The sequence below is a fragment of the Trichosurus vulpecula genome, chromosome 1, assembly GCF_011100635.1.
Source record: "Trichosurus vulpecula isolate mTriVul1 chromosome 1, mTriVul1.pri, whole genome shotgun sequence".
Lineage (NCBI taxonomy): Eukaryota > Metazoa > Chordata > Mammalia > Diprotodontia > Phalangeridae > Trichosurus > Trichosurus vulpecula.
Genome location: NC_050573.1, coordinates 240,770,539 through 240,790,194, shown reverse-complemented (window position 1 = coordinate 240,790,194; position 19,656 = coordinate 240,770,539). Strand labels below are relative to the sequence as shown.

Below are 19,656 nucleotides of genomic sequence, written 5' to 3'. Positions count from 1 at the left end.
TACAAATAGGTCCTTTTCCTTTTTGGGATGTCTTTGGGATATGGACCTAGCAGGGCTATTGCTGGATCAAAAGCTATTCACAGTTTTATAGACCTTTGGGCATAGTTTCAAATTACTCTCCACAATGGTTGGATCAGTTTACAACCCCACCAACAGAACATTAGCGTCCTAGTTTTCCCACATCCCCTCTAACATCCAACATTTTCCTTTTTCATCATATTAGCCAATCTGATAAGTGTGAGGTAGTACCTGAGTTGTTTTAATTTATGTTTCAATAGTGATTTAAAGCATTTTTCGTATGACTATAGATAGCTTTGATTTCCTTGTCTGAAAACTGCCTATTCGTATCCTTTGACCGTTTATCAATTGGGGAATGCTTGTATTTTTATAAATTTGACTCAGTTCTCTATATATTTGAGAAATCAGGCCTTTATCAGAGATACTTGTTACAAAAAAATTTTCCCTAGTTTTCTGCTTTTCCTTATAATTTTGATTGCATTGGTTTTGTTTGTGCAAAACTTTTAAATTTTATATAATCAAAATTATCTGTTTTATATCTTGTAATGCTCTCTATGTCTTCTTGGGTCCTAAATTCTTCCCTTATCCTTAAATCTGACAGATAAATTTCCATGCTTTCTTAATTTGCTTATGGTATTGATCACGTTTTTAAAGTGTGAGCTTTGTTCATATGTATTTCCTTTGCTCATCAGAGTATTTCTTTCCAACTTAATTTTTGCTCTCATACTACAGGACTCAACTAACTCTCTCAGGGTTCTAGGGTGTAACCTCGGCGTTAGGAGGTTATACCTTTAATACTCGCAACTGTGGCTCCTGAGCTCCTTTTGCTGTGTTTCTGTTTGAACAAATCAGCCAAGATGAAGAATGGATGAATGATAAAGCATTTATTAGATGTTTACTATGTTCCAGGCACTGACTTAGCACTTGGGATAGAAATACAAGCAAGCAATATAGGCCCTGCCTTCAAGAGGCATTCTAGTGGGTGAAGATAATATAAAAAAGGGAGCTAGAAAACTGGTAGGTAGGAGCAGGTAGGCTTTCAGATGCATGATTTTGAAACAGCAGGAAAGTGACAAAAGTCCCAAGATAAATCAAAAGCTCACCTCCCGGGGGGAAGAGTCCAAGGTGTGAGTGGGAGGGAAATGAGGATAGCCTGACTGCAGGCAATGACACCATTAACTCTTAATCAGTAACATTTACTAAGTGGAAGATAAAGCAAGAATAACCAAAACATTCCACCCCATAAAACTGGGACCATTCTCCCACCAATGCACACAGCATGTTTAAGGGAAATTAGGGAAAAAAATAAAACTTAGAAAAGAGAGGCAAATGAGTAGAAGACACATATTCCTGAGGTAACCCATGGCACTAGACTCTGGACCTTGGTGTCTTTTGTCTCTCTCAGGGATAGTTTGTACGATTCACTCAAAAGTGAGGGCACTCTTCTGCTGGATGCTACTCTCAGGATACTCTTCTGGACCACTGATGCAATGTTAAGTTCTTTCTGGAAACTGCAATCCCTAGGCTTGGGATCTGCAGAGATTTTCTGGATCTCCTCCCTTGGCTGGCCTCTGAGAGGTTTCCATCTCTCAGGTAGCACGTGGCAGAGTTAGCTCTGAAATCTGCTCCCATCCATGCCTCCCCAGGTGTATCTATTGACCTCTAAGCTCAGGGCCACTTAAGAGTTCAGCTCTTCCCTGAGACTCCAGGTCTCCTTACTTAGCACCTCGTCTGGCAGTCCAGGCTCTGAGACATGTTCTCACACCTCACTAAAGATCTTCCTCTGTTCCAGCTTTGAGGAGTCTCCTCAGATCTACTTATGTCGTTCAAATGCAAATTATATTCTGGAAAGTAGGATGATTCAGCCATTTTTATCCTGAGTAAAAATATCTTTTCTCTGTGAGATAGTTTTAAGTGCTTCTCTAATAACTGCCCTTGTTTTTCCCCCTTTTTATTAAGAAAATTGTCCATATTGTAAAGGGATAGTAAACATCATGGAGATTTTATTTGAGAAAAGAATCTGATTTGCTGGGCATGGCTAGTACCAAATAACATTACAAAGTCTGAAACTGAATATATTTTAACACACAGGAAATGACACATTATTAATAAGGGAATTATTACTGACTCAGTTGCCTGTAGAATCAAACCATCAACTTGTCAGAGCAAAACCAAAAATTTATACATATCTAAAGGAAAGAATAAAAATGAGAAAAAGATATGTCATGCAATTTAAAAAAAATCTAATCTAGACTAATTTAAAGTCTATTGATGGGAACAATTTGAAGTGGATGGTAAAAAAAAAAAGCTGATGATAATTCTTTCATGATAAAGTTAAATCAATTGCCATAACAAGGAGACCAAAAGAGTCTTTGCAAATTGCTTTAGTAAACATTTGACTCATAAAGCAGAAGGCTATGACAATCAGTGGTTTAGAATTTAAATTCATTTATCAAATCTTATGAAGAAGGATGATAAAAGATTATAAGCAGTATTACCTCATTAAACATAAATAAGCAGTGGAGGGTAAAACTCATAAAAAAAAGAAAAGCTTGGCAAGTGACCAAACAAAGCAAAATCATCCCAAAGGAATTTAAGGATGAAAATGAATTTTTATAACATACTTTTTCACTATCATGGGCTGTGGAACCGCAGCATTTAGACTCTTCTATCACAATTCCAGATGTGCTCATAGAGGAAATGTACTCACAGAAGGAAATAAAGATGGGGAAAGCAACTAAACTAGACCAAGGACAAACAAATGAAGTCCCTGTTAATAGTGACAATTTTGATGAGACGTATTCTCAAGGTAACTAAAGGAGAAAAAGCATCAAAAGGTTTGGAAAACATCACAGAACTTATAAATATTTTTAAAAAGGCAGGGAGAAGGAACCAAGAGAATATCAGTAACTACTGAAGTCTTCCTGACTCCAGGTCTAGTGCTCTATCCACTAGCTGCCCGCTAGACTGTGCTGGCCTAAAGTACTCAACATTGTCAGTGAGGAGGATCAGTTTGAGTTTTGAGTCACAGAGGCATTCCCTACAGATCGTGAAGTCTTCCAAATGTTCCTGTTTGCAGATGACATTGTGTTGACTGCATCAAAGAGCTTCTTATATCAGATATACTCAATCAATAAATCAGTAATATTTATGAAGTACCCACTACATGCCAGGTGCTATGCTAAGCTCTAGGGAGACAAATAAGAAAAAGAAAGATAGCACTTGACCTCAAGGAGCTTGCAATCTAATGAGAGAGACAACATGCAAACATATATATATATAAATATACATACAAAGCAAGTTATAAACATGATAAATTGGATATAATTAATAGGGGGAGGCACTAGAATTAAGAGGGGTTGGCAAAAGGTAATTTTGTTTGGCTTAATTATTTACATGGGGAAAGATCAAGTAGATGAAGAATACCTATGGTCTAGACTATGACATGAAGTTAGATGAAATACATGTAGAGCTTGTCCATAAGAATATGTATATATTCTTACTGCAATTTCGGGACAGACATTGCAAATGGACGATGAACTGGGCCTGGGCATGAATAAGAAGAGAGTAATCTGAATCACCTTTAAGAAATTACAAAGTTCTTTTAATGACCCCAAACTTATCCCTGAAAAGGGAAGGGCAAAGGGAATAAGTATTTGTTAATTATTTACTATCCTCCAGGCCTTGTGCTAAGCTTTTCACAAATATTATTTTACTTGATCATTACACCAACACTGTAGGAGAGGGGCTATTACTATCTCCATTTTACAGGTGAGGAAACTGAGGCAGACAGAAGTTAAGTGATTTTCCTAGGTCACATAGCTAGCAAGAGTCTGAGGCCAGATTTGAATTCAGATCTATCCTGAATCGAGGCCTCCTGTTCTATCTACTACACTACCTATCTGCCCCAAAACAAAGACCTATCTTTTTTTATACGAAATTCCTCTGATGTCATGCAACTATAAAGCATGGAACAAGACAGCCTCTGGAAACTTGAAATTAAGCATCATTCAAGGATCATTGGAGAGGCTCATGGTAGGTACAAGCAAGCTACCACTTATCACAAACAAAGAACTATGAAGCAAAAGTCATGCTGTCAAAGAAATGTATGGGGAAAAGGAAAAACGAACAATAATAAGACCAAGGAATGATCAATGGATAGTCTACAGGCTCCATTGGTACCTTTATGATGTCAAGAGAAAATGAAGAAGACCCAACCCTCCTCCCCTTCCTTGAACTTTGAGTGGTGAAGCTATGGGAGGACATAGATAAAAGGCAAACAGGAGGGGCAGATATGGATGGTTTGCAATCTGTACTACCAGAGGGAATAACCACGTTGAAGAGATGACAGATTTTTTGAGTATTTCGAGTAGTATTACTATATTTATGTGTATATATATATGTACATACATGTGCTTAAGGATATATGTATGTATGTATACATACACTGCTAACTTGTGTTAAAAGAAGATATATTTATGAAGTCAGAGGGGAATTACCCCAAAGATTTGTAGTGTGAAAGAATATCCTATCCTTTTCCCAAAGGCTTTTAATATCCTTTGCTTCTTACAAGCATTCCAAATTTAGATGATTTATCTTATATCATCATGTCTAGAGGTTGCCTTCTGAGCATTCAGATGTGAATCATGTGAGTGCTCTGTGGTTAGATGACTATCACAGGGAATGTTTGATGTGAAAGTTTTTATGATGCTTCTAGGAGATGGGCTGATAGAGTTGATAGAGCACCATTCCACCCAGGCCTCTACTCCAATAAATGAAAACAAGAATGTCTGTGCCTAATACACACCAGGCACACACATTCCAACAGCCTTTTGTGTGAATATAATGGACTAGCACTGCTGAATTATATTTGCTGTGCGAGGTTTAATTATATCCTAGACACAAAGATGTATTGCAGACATTTATCACCCAGGGTGGGAATAGGGAGAAAAGATGTTCTATTGTGTAATTATCATAATTTCAAGAATGTGTTAATCTACTGGAGGATATTGTTCTACAAGACATACTTCATATATGATAAAGCATATTCTCCCTTTGAATTAGATCAGTAAATCACAGAATGTCAGAGTTGGAAGGAATCTCTAGTCCAACCCACAACCAAGCAGGACCCTTTCCTGAAGCATTCTTGACAAGTGATCATCCAGTCTCTTTGATTGATGAGTCCCAGTGAGAGGAACTCATTACTTTTCAAGGCAGCTCATTCCAATTCGATCAGTAACCACTAATTGAACATATGTGTCTCCAGCACAGTGTCTAGACACTCTAAAGGATACAAAAAAAGATTGTCCTTGCCCTTAAGGAGTTCACATTCAATTGAAGAAAAATAAGATTAATGTGCTTAAAATAATCAGAGGGTAATACAAAACAGTATATGATCAAATGCAAATTTGTGTGACAAAATATACAGAGTTCAGATAAGAGAGAGATTAATTTGGTTAAAAGGGTCAGGAAGGGCAGAGGTGAGTTTCGAGTTTGGTCTTCAAGGATCAGTAGAATTTGGTGGGAATGGAGCAAGGAGGGCATTCCAAGATGGCAGACATAGCCAAAGGACATGTAGGGTACACTGAGGTAACCTGGAGTATAGAGCCTATGTTGGGAAATAATCTTGGCTAGAATAACTTGAAGCCTAAATATAGGTGACCAAGAAAATTATTAATTACCATTATATGAACTTATAAACACCAATAGATATGAACATTTCCTTTTAGCTTCTAAGGATATAAGGATTTTCTTTCAGCTATTAAAACCTACAACTGAACTAAGACTTTTGGGATACCCTTACAAAGAATAAAAAAAGAGGATTTTATATGACCCAGGTTTTTTTACAGTATATTTTAAATTGATTACTTTAGTTCCAACATTGTCCTACTTCTCTGTGTCCCTTTCTGAACTTCCTTCTATTCTCTTTCAAGAGCTTTTATTTGTTATGCTATCACTACTTCCCCACTCCTCCAAAAAGCTCTCACTACCCCCCCACCACCAAGCCCTCTCTTATAATCAATATAATTATATAATCGAAGATCTTTTCTCCCTTCCCCCACCCTGAGTGATAAATATCTATAATACACCTTTGTGTCTAGGATATTTCTTTGGGGTTAAACACTAGCCACGTCTGAAAATGTTTGTCTCTTTCTGTACCTCTGGTTCATCCATCACCATTCTTCCAAGAGTTCAGAAGCATGTTTGGCTATTGCTTCTTTAGTCCATAGTTCTTTAGTCTTTCTTCACAGTTGTCCTTTACAACATTGAGGTCATTGTCTCATTGGACAATTAGTGGTGGCTTCAATCCCTCTTCACTTTGGGCATACAGCTATTCCCTCTTTAGACTCTATCATTTGGGTTATTTCTGTATTGTGAAAGACTCTTAGGATCTCTAGAGGTTGCTGGTACAAATAGGAAGAATTTACTTGTGTGTTCCTTACTGGTTTCCTATTACAATTTATGACTGTGGGTTCAGGGCCACCTACACCCAAGCAGGCTGTATAAAGCATGGCAGAAAGTAAACAGCCTCTGCCCTAAGATCAAAGGTCACCAATTTTGCTCTCTGCTGCTGTTCTTACTAACTCTGCACAATCCTGTCAGACTATGAACCCTGCCCTTATACATATAGCTTCTGCTTTAACTAACTTCTGTGAACTTGACTTTTTGCCTGACCAAACCTATGGTTTCCTTCCTTTAGTATCTGATTTCCTTAGTTTTAGCCACTTGCCTGTCTAGACTTGGGATAACTATGTAAGTTATTTTACAATGGGATCAGAATTTTAGAGTTGAAAAGGACCTTTGCCATATCTAACTTAACCTCTTTATTCCCTCAGATGAGGAAACTGAGTCCCGGAAATGGGAAGTGACCTACTCAAATTCAAACAAAGTTAGTAGCCAACCTAGGCTTTTTGATTCCAGACGCAGTTACTTTTGCATTGTAATATTCTGCATTTTGACCACCTTCTTGCAAGCCACCATGTCACTGGGATCAGGGACCATGACTTGGAGATTATAACCCTGTCATCCCCAGAATATCTGTCTTGGGCAAATTCAGTCTGTCATCTGTGGTGGTATTGGGAATGGTAGAGGGGGTGAGGAAGAGAAGTTTTTTCTTATTTGTGCATTGAATTTGGAAAATATATACCAGCACTGAATGAGATTGAACTAAGACTCCGTTAATGTGACTTGGAAGCAATTTGGGTCTTTAGATTGGTTCTTTATGTTACCACAAAGCAAGGCTTGAAGGACAATATATCTAGGGTAAAGCATAGGTCACATTGAATGGAAGGTCCAAGTCAGTGACCGTTAGCCAATGATAAGAAAAGAGAGAACTCTAGAGGACAGGGGCATGTCACTTTTTTTTTAGGCTAATAATGCAGCTGATAATTTTTTTGTTTTAAATTTAACTTTATTTTTACTTAATAAAAATCTACTTTCTTTCCCTGCAAGTGCTGACACTAGATGAATCAGGAGGAAACCTTAGGGTCTTTTTTGGGGGGGTGTTTATTTTGTAACACCCAGGTTATCTGAGGAGAATTGCAGATCTTTGTAAGTTGTGAAAGATAGATAATGTGGGTCTCTACCATCAGAGATCAGTAATATTAAAGTGACTCACATGCAAAGAGGGACAACACCAACCAAGTAACCCACTGAGTCATGAGGAAGTGGCATAAACTAGAGGGGCAGTAGATTTCATGAGAATATTACTGCCAATGAGGAGAAAGACTTACTGGCTGAGCATCTATTTGAAATGGTTATAACTTTGATTATATAATCCTATGTTCCTTCATAAAATTTACAATCTGTCTAATAGGAAAAAATAGAATGTTGTATTTTTCTATTGTTCAGTTGTTTTTTAGTTGTGTCTGTCTCTTCATGACCCCATTTGGGGTTTTCTTGGCAGAGATACTGGAGTGGTTTGTCATTTCCTTCTCCAGCTCATTTTACAGATGAGGAAACTGAGGCAAACAGGATTAAGTGACTTGTCCAGGGTCACACAGCTAGTAAGTGTCTGAGGCCACACTGGAACTCATGAAACTGAGTTTTTGTGACTTCAGGCCTGGCACTCCTGACACAGCACCACCAATTTTGGATTTAGAGGGATCTTAGAGACCTTCCTAAGAATAATAATAATAGCTAACATTTATAGTGCTCACTATATGCCTGGTGCTTTACAATTATTCTCTCATTTGATCCTTACAGCAACTCTGGGAAGAAAGTTTCGTGTTGTCCCAATCCTGATCACTGGCTCTGTCCCAGAGCTTGGAGTGACTTAGCAATACAGGAATACTATACCCTGGGAATTCTCCTCTGAACCTCAATAGCATTGTCTCCATCTCTTTCATGGCATTTTTACATTCTGTCATATACTAACATTATTTATGCATTTGATGGAGGGTCTGAAGAACCCCTGTCACTTATGGAGTGCTATCTGAGGTAGCCTGTGCACTTCAATGACCCTTACATAGTAAGCAGGGCAAATTTCATGATGCTGTGGTAGGCAGGAGACAATTTCTGAGAGCAACGAACTACTACACCTCTGTCCCAAACTCTGAAAAAGTACCCCTCCAAAATGTAGTGCATTCCCCCTTGGGGCACTCCAGACAAGTACATGGATCCTTCCCCCAACACACACACACACACACACACTTCAGAGTATGTGACATATCTTTTGCCTACTTCTGGCTAGGTATATTACTGTGTTGAGTCCCTCCATCAGTTACTGATCCAGAAAAGATGATGACTTGAAGTGCCAGACTGAAGTAGAAGTAAAGATAGCTTCCAGCTTGTTGGGAAGTTAACATCAAGAAGATAAGATTTAACTCCATTTGGGGATGGAGGAAAGAGTCCTTCCCTGCCCAAGAGACAGAGTGAAGCCAGAACTCTCTGGGGCCTCAATCTGCACTGGAATGCGGATTCTCCCGTTAGAATGTATACACTCTTTAAGGGCAGAGACTGTCTTTTAACTTTCTTTGTATCCCCTTCCCCAATCCTTACTTAGCAAAGTAAGGCAAAAGACAATTCTTGCCCTCAGGGAGTATACATTCTAATGGAAATTTATGCCAGTTCTTTATGCCCACCATGGATCTTTCTATTGCTTTTTGAGTTAGCTGTAATTTTTATTTTTTTGAGATTGTGGCATTCAGTGATTCATAGTATCAAAGCATCACCAGGACTATATTGGTTTTAAAGAGATTAGTTTTTGCAACAGCATTCAATCAATCAATAAACATTTGCTAAGTGCCTATTATGCACCAGGCACTGTGCCTAGCTCTGGGACACTGTGCTGCACTTTCAAAGTTATTGCCAAGGCTGTGATATCACCTTTGCAATATCTTTGGAATATGCCCCCATCTCCCTTTGACACTGCCACCACTCTGGTTCAGGCTCTCATCACCTCACCCTGAACTATTGCAATAATCTGCTGGTAGGTCTGCCTGCCTCAAGTCTCTCCTTACTCCAATCCATCCTCCAATCAGTCACAAGGTGATTGTCCTAAAACACAGGTCCAGTCACATTACCACAAGTTATACAATAATTGCTGATCTGCTTTGATAGAGAGAGTTTCCTCAAAGGAAATCACCTAAAACAATGAAATCACAAGTCATGATTTAAGTAAAACAAAACAAAAAGACAAAGAGGGAGCACAGTAGACTGCCTAGAGCACTGACATGGCATCAGGAAGATCTGGGTTCAAATTTTATATGAGATACTTAATATCTGTGACATGGCACAGGCAAGCCAGCAACCTCTCAGCCTTAGTTTTCTCATTAGTAAAAGGAGACCAATAGTATCTCACTTCTGGCTTGTTGTGAGGATCAGATGACACAATGTGGATTATTTAAAGGGGTGTGTATAGGGGTATGTGTATACATATACATATGTATGCATGTGCATACATATGTGTATCAGTTTGAGGTTCCCTGAGTACTTTGATCTACTATACAGATCTAGTGATAGTCACACACATATAATGAGATAATATTAAAGCACTTTGGCACCAATAAATGATGTATATGTATATATACATGTACGTATATATATAGGCACACATAAGTATATATGTTGTTTTAAGATTCACAAAGTGCTTCAGTATGTATTATCATATCAATGGGGAGATTTTATATAATCTAAAATATAGATCTACTAAAAGTTATATGCACATTGTGTGTGTGTGTGTGTGTGTGTGTGTGTGTGTGTGTGTGTATACAGCAATAGAACCTAAGTTCTTTGTGGACAGAGACTTTTGTTTTTGTATCCCCAGGATGTAACCCCTAGTGCCTAATGTAGTACAGTGTCTGGTAAATAACTGATAAAGGCCAGGATATGTATACACATATGTATATATGTGTGTATGTATGTGTGTGTATACAGTTATCCCTTCCACATCATGACTTTCCCCATCGCAGTTTCAACATATTGCAGGTCAATATAAGAAATCAAATGGGGAGTTTTGCAGAAGCCCCAGAGGACATGTGAAGGCCAACAGACAACACAGAAAAAGTTTAGAAAGTCAGAAATGTATAAAATATATGTATAGTATAATAGCAATCCAAATTTTACAATAAGGTACTGTAAACACCTATATATATATGTATATGCACATACATATATATAGTGTATGTGACTATCAGTAGATCTATATATTGTAAGTTATATAATATAATAATATGTATCTTTATTATAGACGATATAAAATCTCCCCATTGATGACACAGGTCTCTATTGAGGTCTAGGGGTTCTACAAGACTATGCCAATGAAATATGAGCTCTGTTAGGTCTTACACTGCCTGGCTTTGACTTACAACCCTGCCCCGTCCCCCTTCCCCCATCAGTGACCAACTATGTGTCATTTGAGGACCAGCCTAGTTAAGCATGGAGCCATTGGTTGCTCTAAGTGATGTTTCCACTAAATCAACTCCATGAAACATGGTGTTTGTAACATGAATTAGAGTGAATGTCAATGGTAACTGTTTCTCTTTGGAACAGCAACCCTGAGAGTCTTCCCTTCCCAGCCTGATTTTTTTTTTCTTTTTTCCAATTAAAGGGGCCATCTCTAGACACACTTCTTAAAGAGGCCTATTCTTTGAATGGGCATTCCCTCACTCTAAATGAGTACATGAAAAGGCCTTAGCCTAAAAGGACTAAGGTCTCCCATTGCATCCTGGGTCATCTCCAATCATCCTGGTGAATATCAGGCCACTGGACCCAGATGACTCTGGAGGAGAAAGTGAGGCTGGTGACCTTGCACAGCCCTCCTTCACTCAAATCAAAATCAACTGCAAGTCATGTCATCATTTCCCTGATGTCATGGTCCTCTGAAAATGAAGGACAAATACAGTAGGAGTAACCACACCAGTGAAATCATGGCACTTTCAAAGTATCATAGACTAGGTAGTACCTTTCCTCTGCTGATTACTTTTTGATTTACCTTGTCTATAGCTTGTTAGTATATAGTTGTTTGTATCTTGTCTCCTGCATTAGACTGTGAGCTTCTGGTGGGAAAGGACTGTCATTTGCCTTTCTTTGTGTCCTTGGTGCTTAGGATAGTGCCTTAACCTGTGGGCTCTTAAAAGTGCTTACTGACTGACAGGCTGATAAGATTTATCTTAAACTCACCAGTTTAGCCCCTTCCCACCAAACTTCTTACCCAAAAAGCCATCACAAATAGTAGTGAGTAAACCCACTTATCTAAACAAAACAATAAACTTGGGGCAGTTACAAAGATTAGAATAGACAAAAAATGCACAAAAGCAATTGAGCTTTCCAGCAGGGAGCAAGATAAGCTCAAGCAGAGAGAAGGTCTGATCTCACCCTCCAAGAAGGAAGGCAAGCTGGAATCAGGGATATGTTGAAGAGCTGGCTTCCCCCATGTACAGTTTCTCTTTCCACTGGTCTCTGAGGAATCTCTGGAACCACCTTAGTGAGTCTCATAAGTGCATCCACAGCATTGAGCTCAACAATCTCTCCACCATGGAGAGACTCCAGGGAGGCATGCCTCCCTCTACATATGCAGCAGAATATAAACCATCCCTCATCCTCTCCAGGCTCGGGTGGAAGCTGGGTTACATACGTAATAAATCTATTTGTGTACTCTATGAATTCCTCACTACAACATAAGTTCGTTGAAGACAAGAATGGTTTTAGTTTTGTTTTTGTATCCTTGGCATCTAGCAGAGCGCCCATGCCCATTGTTGTTGTTGTTCAGTTGTCCAGTCTAGTTGTGTCTGATTCTAAGTGACACCATGGACATTGTCCACTGAGTTTTCTTGGCAAAGATACTGGAGCGGTTTGCCATTCCCTTCCCCAGTGTGTTCCCATTTTACAGGTCCAAGGTCACATAGCTAGTAGGTGTTTGAGGCTGGATTTGAATTCAGATCTTCCTGACTCCAGGGCTAGTGCTCTATCCATTGCACCACCTAGCTACCAAATATGCCCATAGCAGCGTCTTAATAACTATTTAGTTGATTTAGGTTTAATTGAATTAAATCAAACTGAACTAAATCAAATTTAATAGAAGAACAAGATGCCATGGGTAAGCTACAATGTGTTCTGGTAGAGGAAATATCTATAACTATGAGATCATAGACTCATCAAAGTTTTAAAACACCATTCATACCAACTGAGAGGCAGATAATTGGCAGTGGCCAATAGAGAATTGGGCCTGGAGTCAGAAGGACCTGAAATCAAATTTAGCTTCAGACATTTACTAGCTGTCTGACCCTGAGAAAGTCACTTAATCTCTATTTGCCTCAGTTTCTTCAAATGTAAAATGGGGATAAGACTAGCACCTACCTTGCAGGCTTATTGTGAGGCCCAAATGAGATAATAATTGTAAAAAATGCACAGTACAGTGCCTGGCACATAGTAGGCACCATAAAAATGCTTATCCCCTCCCCTTCTTCACCAGACCCCACATATCTTTAGTCACCCTCCTTGTGTTTTCAAAATTAGCTTGTATTCTAAACTAGTGTTGTCCTTGGCTGTCATGTCATTCCATTTGGAAGGGTTAAATTTTCTGGTTGATGGACTTTCTTGTTTGTCATGGCAACTGCTCTTCATTCTCCTCCAAACGACCGTAAAAAAACAAAAAAAAAAAACAAAACAAAACAACACCTCAAATCAAATTTTGGAGTGGCACAGTCAACAAAAGGTCAGGATGAGACATTTTTTTTCAGCCTAAGAAAACTTAAGAGGTTGGCAAGAGAAGTCTGAGACACTGAGGTAGAAGCCAGTTCAGAGCCCACACATGTAGTAGCAGCAACAGCAGCAGCTTTGGGAGCTTTCAGCTTTGAGACTGTAAAGGGGTTGGACGGCTGGTCTGAAAGAAATTATAGGAGATGCTTTGCTGGCACTGGGTACAGCTGATTCTGATTGGCAACTCCATTACCCATATGCAGTTCAGGGTTGTAGTTCCAAGATGGAGAGGCAGGTTGCTGGTGAGTCACAAGGGAGTAGGTTCTGGTCATAGTTCCAAAGCAAAGAGGAGCATTAATGCTTGCAGTTACAAAGGAAGAGGGGCCCTTTCTGGATAAAGACCAGAGTACAGACCAGGAGATCAGTGATTATACCTCTTCCAGTATCATGCCACCTTGGAAGCACCAAAAACTTGCAGACCCCCAGAACTAGCTTTGAAAACAGCAGCACAAAAAAGCCTGAAGCTTGAGATAGTGCCTCCCCACCCCCAGGTGAGGAGAGCCCAACTTTAACATAAAGTTCAAAGTAAAAAAAAAAAAAAGACTGGGGAAGTGGGCAAAAAAAAAAAAAAGAATTTGACCAAAAAAAATAAAACCCTACTACAGTGACAGGAAAGACCAAGACATAAACTCAGAAGATAATAATGTGAAAATAGCTACCAAAAAATCTCAAAGAAAAATGTTAATTGCCAATTAGCTAAATACCATTTCCAACAAGAATTCCTAGAAGAGTTAAAGAAAGTGATAAAAGTAGAAGAGGAAAAATTGGGAAAAGAAATGAGAGTGATGCAAGAAAATTATGAAAAGAGATTTAATAGCTTGGTAAAAGAGGCACAAAAATAATTGAAAATAATATGCGAAAAAACAGAATTGGCCAAATGATGCAAGAAGCACAATAATCCACTGAAGAAAAAAAAAACTCCTTAAAAAGCAGAATCGGCCAAATGGAAAAATTGGTACAAAAGTTCACTGAAGAAAAGAAGTCCTTAAAAATTAGAATTGGGCAAGTGGAAGCTAATGATTCTATGAGACATCAAGAAACAATAAAGTCAAAAGAATGAAGAATAGAAGAAAATATGAAATATCTCATTGGAAAAATAACTGATCTGAAAAATAAATTGAGGAGAGATAATTTTAAAATTATTGGACTATCTGAAAGTCATGATCAAAGCAAGAGCCTAGACATCATATTTCAAGAAATTATCAAGAAAAATTGCCCTGCTACTCTAGAACGAGAGGGTAAAATAGAAATTGATCACTTCTTGAAAGAGATCCCAAAATGAAAACTCCCAAGAATATTAGAGCCAAATTCCAGAGCTTCCAGATTAAAAAGAAAAATGCTCTAAGCATCCAAAAAGAAACAATTCAAATGTTATGGAGCCACAGTCAGGATAACACAAGATTTAGCAGCTTCCACCTTAAAGTATTGGCTGACTTAGAATATGATGTTCTGGAGGGCAAAGGAGCTAGAATTACAACCAAGAATTATCTGCCTAGCAAAAATGGAGTATAATCCTTTGGGGAAAAATAGACATTCAATGAAATAGGGGATTTTCAAGCATTCCTGATGAAAAGACCAGAGTTAAATGGAAAAAATGACATTCAAACACAAGACTCAAGTGAAGCATAAAAAGGTAAACATGGAAGAGTAATCATAAGGTTAAACTGTTTATATTCCTATATGGGAAGATGATACATATGTTAGTTGTTGTTTCAGTTTGTTTTTCAGGTGTTCATTTGTATATGACTCTTCATGACCTCTTTTGGGTTTTTCTTAGCAAAGATACTGGAGTATCTTCTCTAGCTTATTTTGCAGATGAGGAAACTTGGGCAAACAGGGTTGAGCAACTCGGCCAGGGCCACACAATTAGTTAAGTGTCTGAAACCAGATTTAAACTCAGGAAGATGAATCTTCCTGACTCCAGGCCTGGCACTCTATCTACTGTGCCACCTAGTTGTCCTATGAGATATGTAACTCCTAAGAAATTTATCATTATTAGGGCAATTAAAAGGAGTATACATAGACGGAGGGCATGGGTGTGAGTCGATTATGTTGGAATGGTTCCCCAAAAAATGAAAGGGTGAGAAAGAAGGTTGCACTGGGAAAGGGAATAAAGGAGATATAGAATAGGGAAATCTTTATCACATAAAAGAGGTGTGCAAGGAAGAACTTTTACAATAGAAAAATGAAGAGGGGTGGTAGCCAGCAATACTTGAACCTCACTCTTACTGGAATTGGTTCAAAGAAGGAAGAATATACATACACACTCAATTGTGAATAGTAATGTGACTTACCCAAAAGGAGAGGAAGGGAAAAAGAGAAAGGGAGGGATGATGTTAAAAGGGAGGGCAGATTAAAGGGGGCAGTGGTTAGAAGCAAAATAGACTTTTGAGGAGACACAAGATAAAAAAGAGAGGAAGAAATAGAAGAAAATGGGATGGATGGAAATACACTGTTAGTAATCATAACTGTGAATGTGAATAGGATGAACTCACTCATAAAAGAGAAGCAGACAGCAGAATGGATTAGAAACCAGAATCCAACAATGTGCTATTTATGAGAAACACACTTGAAACAGAAAGACACAGACACAGAGTTAAAATAAAGGGCTGGAACAGTCTAATATGCTTTAGCTAAAGTGAAAAAGGCAGGGGCAGCAATCATTATCTTAAAGCAAAAGTAAAAAATAGACCTAATTAAAAGAGATAATCAAGGAAACTACATTATGCTAAAAGGTAATGAATGAAGTAATATCAAATCAATGAAGTAACATAAAAAATTTTTACAGCAAGTTTCTCTGATAAAGACCTCATTTCTCAAATATATGCCGAGTATAGAATTGATTCAAATTTATAAAAATAAGAGCTATTCCCCAATTAATAAATGGTCAAAAGATATACAGAGGCCATTTTCAGAAGAAGAAATCAAAGCTATCTATTAGGCATATGAAATAATGCTCTAAATCACTCTTGATTAGAGAAGTACAAATTAAAACAACTCACACCTTGCCTACAGGGCTCATAACTGGGTCTCGGATCAATCCATCTTGGGACAAAATTAACCCAAACCTCCCCAGTTATGCACCACCACCTCCTTACTCAAAATAGTGTTATGAGAGTATATTATACACACACACACACACACACACACACATGCACACACACACACGTATATATACATACATACACACACATATATGTTAAATCTTATTCCTCTCCAAGTCCACCAGTATTCTGGCCCATAACACATTCTCATACTCTCAAGGATACCCTCAATGTATGTATGTATCTTACTCTCATGTAAAACTTTATGTAGATGGGAATAGGCAGACAGGTTAGTAATTACTGATATTTTCCATTGCCTTTTGTTGTTGTTATAGCAAGGTCTATCCCCTCCCCCATCATGCCTTTGGCATCTTCTCCTTCAGAGACCTTGAGAATTAATCCTTTAGTGCTCCTAAAATTGTGTTGCTTCCAATCTAACCTCCTTGTGCATGGTTTTATTTTCATCCAGTTTTTGCCATATATAATTTCTTCAGGGCCACTTCTTTCTCACGCAACAGCCTATCTGTGACTCAATGTGGTGGCTCCACTGTCCTTGGTGATAAAAGTTTGTTATAAAAATCCTAATTTTTTTGTTGTTCAAAAAAAACCCAACTCACACCTGTCAGAATTAAAACCTCACACTTATTAGAGATGAAAAGTGCTGGAGAGGATGAGGGAAAAATAGGTACACCAATGAACTGCTGGTGGAGTTGTGTACTGGTCAAATCATTCTGGAGAACAATTTCAAACTATACCTGAAGAGCTATAAAACTTTGACCCAGTAATAACACTACTAGGTCTATATCCCCCCAAAAAATCAAAGGAAAAGGAAAAGGACCTATATGTACACAAATATTTATATAAGATCTTTTGGTGGTGGCAAAAAAAAGGGTAATCAAGGAGATGGTCATCGATTGGAGAATGGCTGAGAAGTTGTGGAATATGATTTTAATGGAGTTCTATTGTGCTATAAGAAACGATGAGGTGGGTGGTTTCAGGAAAAAGATGGCAAGGACCACGTGAACTGATGCAAAGTTAAGTAAGAAGAACCAGGAGATCACCATGTACAGTAACAGCAATGTTGTAATGATCATCTGTGAAAGACTCGGCTGCTCTGATCAACATAATGATCCGAGACAATTCCAAAAGACTCATTATGAAAAAATACTATCCACCTCCAGAGAGAGAGAGAGAACTGATGAACTCTGAGTGCAAATTGAAGTATAATTTTCTCATTTTTAAATTTTTTCTTTCATCTTTTGAAATATGGCTAAAGGAAATATGTTTTGCATGATTTCAGTTTTTAATGGATATCATTTTGCTTGCCTCCTCAGTGAGTGTGGGAGGCTGTGGGAAGGAGGGAGAAAATTTGGAACCCAAAATTTAAAAATAAAAGGATGTTTAAAATAAATAATAAATTAAAAATTTTAAAATATTATTCCTTGAAAGGACTTGTAAATCAATTGCCCTGTGGCTCCACTCACTATTCCTATGACTTTTGAGTCCAAAACATCCCTCCCTGGCCATCACTCTCCTAAATAGCATCTAACAAATGTTTTTCATTCCTCTAACTTGTAATATGCTATTTGCTTTGACTTTTGCACTAACTAATCAGTAATGTGACTACATATAGACTGATTCTGAAATTATCCCCATATTGAGAAGCAGTAATTTCCTTTTTCACTTAAGTAATTTAATTTCACTTTTTCTCTTACAGCTAACTTCATTTTTTTTTTTACATTATGTGGTATTTACCACATCTAGTACTTTCTAATTCTCTACTTTAAGAGGAATTATTTTTACCTTTTGTTTTTTATATACCATTTATATATCATTATGCACTCCAATGTAATTCTCTTGTGTAATAAAAATAGACAATCTTTTGGGCAGAGTACCTGCAGGATCATCCAGAAAGATGAGTCAGCTATGGAGAAAGAGATGTCTGTACATCAAGGGAAGGACTTTGAGCTGTCTGATGTGTTCTATTTCTCCAAGAAGGGATTTGAAGCCATTGTAGAAAATGAAGTGACTCAGAGATTCTCCTCAGTGTCTTGGAATCTTCTCACAAGAACAAATATTAACTTCTAGTATATCAGCCACTGGTGTGGGTGCTGGGAGTTATAGGGTGATACTGTTTTCCCTCTTCTTCTCTTTACTTTGGCTTTCTTTGGAATTAGTTTGCTGGTTATAGAAACTACTGCAGTTGGGCAGCTTCCAAATAGCAGTATAAAGAACTAGCTGAGTGAACTGGTCCACCTGACTTGCTACAGGATCTGTGCCAGATCCCTGTCTGGTACCATTCATTACCATAGCAAGCAGTACCCACCACAGACAGAAGGCATTTGCGTTGCCAACCATACTTCCCCAATAGATGTTCTGATCTTGACCACTGATGGATGCTATGCCATGATTGGTCAGGTTCATGGTAGACTGATGGGAGTCATTCAGAGGGCCACAGTTAAGGCTTGTCCACATGTGTGGTTTGAATGTTCAGAAATGAATGACTGACATGCGGTGACCAAAAGACTGAGAGAACACATTGCTGATAAGAAGAAATTGCCCATTTTAATCTTTCCTGAAGGAACTTGTATAAACAACATCTCAGTCATGATGTTTAAAAAGGGAAGTTTTGAAATAGGAGGAACCACATATCCAGTTGCAATAAAGTATAACTTTCAGTTTGGTGATGCATTATAGAACAGTAGTAAGTACAGCATGGTGAAATACTTGCTTCAAATAATGATCATCTGGGCCATAGTCTGTGACGTGTGGTACCTGGCCCCAATGACCAGAGAGGTAAATGAAGATGCAGTACAGTTTGCAAATAGGATTAAGTCTGCTCTTGCCTTGCAAGGAGGATTGACTGAGCTTCCTTGGGATGGAGGTCTAAAGAAAGCTAAAGTCAAAGATATGTCCAAGGAGGAGTAGCAGAAGAACTACAGCAAGATGATGGTTGGATATGGGTCTACAAACACAGATTCTGATTAAGTACAAAAATGAAATCAGCCAGTTTTCTGTGCCAGCGGCAGAACGTAGAAATGGATTTTTCATTATAACCTAATTCCACTGAATTATATGGTAGTTTACTGGAATGAAATAGATTTCCACCATTTTAAAATGAAAAGGATTAAAATGGTCCCTCTTGAATAATTAATATTGGACTGAAATGCTTATGTAGTAAATCTTGAAAAGGATGCTTTCTAAGGTTTCTTGGAGCTCCTTATTTATAATAATTCCAGAAGGATAGCCAGACTTCACTTTCTGACTAGCTTTGCTTTTTCCCTGTCCTTGCCATCCCCAGAAATCAAAAACAAATAAAAATACTTATTAGGTACAGTTCCTCTGGTGTCCTGACAGACTTGAATTCTATCATCCCAAATTTGAAGATGGAATA

At 38.1% G+C, this 19,656-nt stretch overlaps 1 pseudogene; it reads left to right on the top strand.

Moving 5' to 3' along the window:
- Nucleotides 1-19,250, top strand: part of LOC118836402 — a 58,701-nt pseudogene extending 39,451 nt beyond the window's left edge.
- Nucleotides 19,251-19,656: the final 406 nt, after the last annotated feature.